The sequence below is a fragment of the Hipposideros armiger genome, unplaced genomic scaffold (genome assembly GCF_001890085.2).
Source record: "Hipposideros armiger isolate ML-2016 unplaced genomic scaffold, ASM189008v1 scaffold_609, whole genome shotgun sequence".
NCBI lineage: Eukaryota > Metazoa > Chordata > Mammalia > Chiroptera > Hipposideridae > Hipposideros > Hipposideros armiger.
In genome coordinates this window covers 982,826-985,806 of record NW_017731959.1, presented here as the reverse complement: position 1 = coordinate 985,806, position 2,981 = coordinate 982,826, and positions in this window count along the sequence as shown.

Genomic DNA, 2,981 nt, shown 5'->3' with positions numbered 1-2,981 from the left:
CTGCTTAAAACCCCAAGGCCAAGCTTGAGGTCCTGGGGCTCTGGCCTTGCCTGGACAAAAGAGGAGGGAGGGAGGTTGAGAAAGGAGCCCCCACGTTACCTCTGAGCTAAGGTGTCTCAGCCTGACAGCCAGTAGGTTGCACATGGCTCGCAGATATTGTTTGTATGACTTCAGCAGTGGTGTAAAAGAGTTTCTGGTCTTTCCTGAAGGCTCAGCAGATCTAGCAGCACTGGGTTCATATTCCCAGTTAGTAGCAGTCAGTTGGAGCTGCAGTATGGCTGCCCCTGGAGCTTTATACTTGAGACTGTGGCCTAAATCACCCTGGGGCACAAAAGGGCCATACAGTGGGGCAAGGACAGAGCTCAGACTCAGGCCTGGGGCTCTTCATGAAGCCTGCCAGGGCTCCTGGACTTACCGTCTTTCTCTGCCTCCCCTGCCCCCACTCGATCCCTGTCTCCCTATCTCCTCCTCCTTCCTCCATTCATCTTTGTCTTTATGCCCTCCAATCTGTCTGTTCTCCCATCTATCTCCCTATTTCTCCATGTCTTTCTTCATCTGCATCTTTCTGTGTCCCCCATTTCTTATATCCCTGTCTTTCTGCCCCTACATTTCTCCTATCCCCATATCTGTCTCTTCATGGCTCTGTCCCCCTTTATCTCTCCGTTTTCCCATACTTCTTTATTTCCCCATGAATGTGTCTCTGGCTGTCACTTCTGCTTCCCTGTTTCCCCATATCTGTCTCTGCCCACATCTCTCTCTGTTTCCTGACACTCCCTCCCACCTTGGCCTCCCTGTTCCTCGTCATTTATCCCCCCACCTTCCTTCCCTCCCCTCACTCCCCTGTGTTCTCCATCTCTACCACTTCTTTGCCTGGGACTGCCCCAGTTCGCTGGACCTGAGGAATCCCAAGCCTTCACCATCATCTGTGGAGAGCCTGACATAGCTGTGGTCCTAGCCCAAGGTCCTGCACCTCCCACACTGGATGCCAAGCCTCAACTCCTGGATACTCAGACCCCCAGTACATAAGGACCAGCACAGATAATGTCATCTGACAGATGGTAGAAGACAGAAGAAGAGACTGATCATGCAAGGGCTTGGCCTAGCCCCACCATTCATCCTGGGGCATAGCAGTGCCTCCCTCAAGGGTCTGGCTCCTAGCACTCCCTTCTAGGGACCTCTTGAACCTTAGGGCCAAGCTGGGCCCAAGACCCCCATCAGCCCTGATTCCCCTGGGTACCAGGTGCCTGCCACCCTCAGCTTGAATCTTTGCAGTCAGTAAAACAGCCTCAGAGCGGAACTAGGGTTTGTTTGGACAGTTACCTGCTTCTGAAAAAGCCCTCACACCCCTTGCCAAGACTGGTGCTGAGCTGGGGATACAGCAATGAACACAGCGGACAAAATCCTGCCCTCGTGGTGCTCACATTCTGCTTTAGTAGGTGAACTAGTAACCTAATAAACAAGATAATTTCAGACTCTGATAAATGCTGTAAAGACTGAATGAAAATGTATTGGGGTGGGGTGGGGGGTGGGGAAGAGGAATCTCTACGGAGATAACATTTGAGCAGTGACCTGGATGATGAGAAGGAGCTGGCCTGGAAGGCATGTGGCCTGGATGTTCCAGGGAGAACAGCCCCTGCAAATGTCCAACAGCTAGGGTGTCAGTCAGCCGGAGGAGGGCAATGTTGCTATGGCGAAAACTGAAGCAGAGAGGGAAGTGAGTGTGTGGGTGTGGTGGAGGTGTGTGCAGTTTTAAAGCAGAGGTCTCACTGAAAGGCACCAATAAGTAAAATCCAAAAGGGGGAAAGAGGGAACCCAGTATCTGGGGGAGGAGCATTCCAGGCAGAAGGAAAAGCCCATGCAAAGGTCCTAGGGTGAGGAGGAGCAAGGACACGGTGTGGTTGGAATGGAGTGAACGAGGGGGAGAGTGAGAGGAGGCGGTATTGGAGAGTTGATGGGAAAGTTCACACAGGGCCTTGTGGGCTGTGGTTGAGAACATTGGCTTGTACCTCCAGTGAGGTGCAGCACGCTGATGCCTGAGTCGAGGAGGGCCCTGCTGTGATAGGCGCTAGGTCCCTCTGGCTGCATATAGGGAGCAGGCTATGGAGGAAAGGGAGGAGCAGGGAGAACAAGAAAGAGGTTGCTGCCATAGTCCAGGTGGGAAAGGATGAAGGATAGACCAGGATGAGGGCCTGGGTGGAGGGTGAGGGGTAAAATTCTGGAAATATTTTGGATGTGGAGCTACCGGCTCTGCCTGTTAGAAGGATGAGGGGTAGAAGACAAAGTCACCCAACCTTATTCAGGCTAGGGTTATTGTGGGCAGTGCAGGCCACAGCCAGGCAGGCATGACAGCCAAGGAAGGCCTCTGGGCCCTGGGCTCGCTCCAGGCCTTCCTGGGGAAGATAAATGTTCTGAGAGGGTTGGAGGGGTCCATTGGCAGGTCTGTCCCCTAGACACTGTTACCGCCATGTAGCATGATGATTAAAAGCCCAGGCTATATAGCCAGGCTGCCTGGTTTCAAGTCTTCGCTCCATCACCTACTTGCTGTGTGCCCTTGGGCAAGTGGCTTAACCTCTCTGGGCATGGTAAGTGCAGTGTGAGCACTCTGTGATGATAATGACGAAAAAGCCGGTGATGATAGGAAGCATTCCTCAAAGACACCCCCTTATATAGGGCGATCATGGAGAAGGGGCCCGCTCTGAGATCTCAGAGAGAGAAAACACCCATCACCACCAACACGGAGATCCCTGCCTTAACTGGCCCGGTGTGCAGGCCTACAGGAAAGCTCCATCAGGGGCGTGGGGGTGGGGATCAAAAAGAACTATGCCCACTTTTACATTCCTCTCTTCTTGCCCTGTCTCTGCTTATCTTTCTCCTTATGTCTCCGTGTCTCATATCCTTTTTCGTATCCACCTTTTCTTCCTCTCGCCTAGCTCTATGTCTATCCTTTTCGCGTCGCTGCCACCAGCCTTTTCATTAGTGCG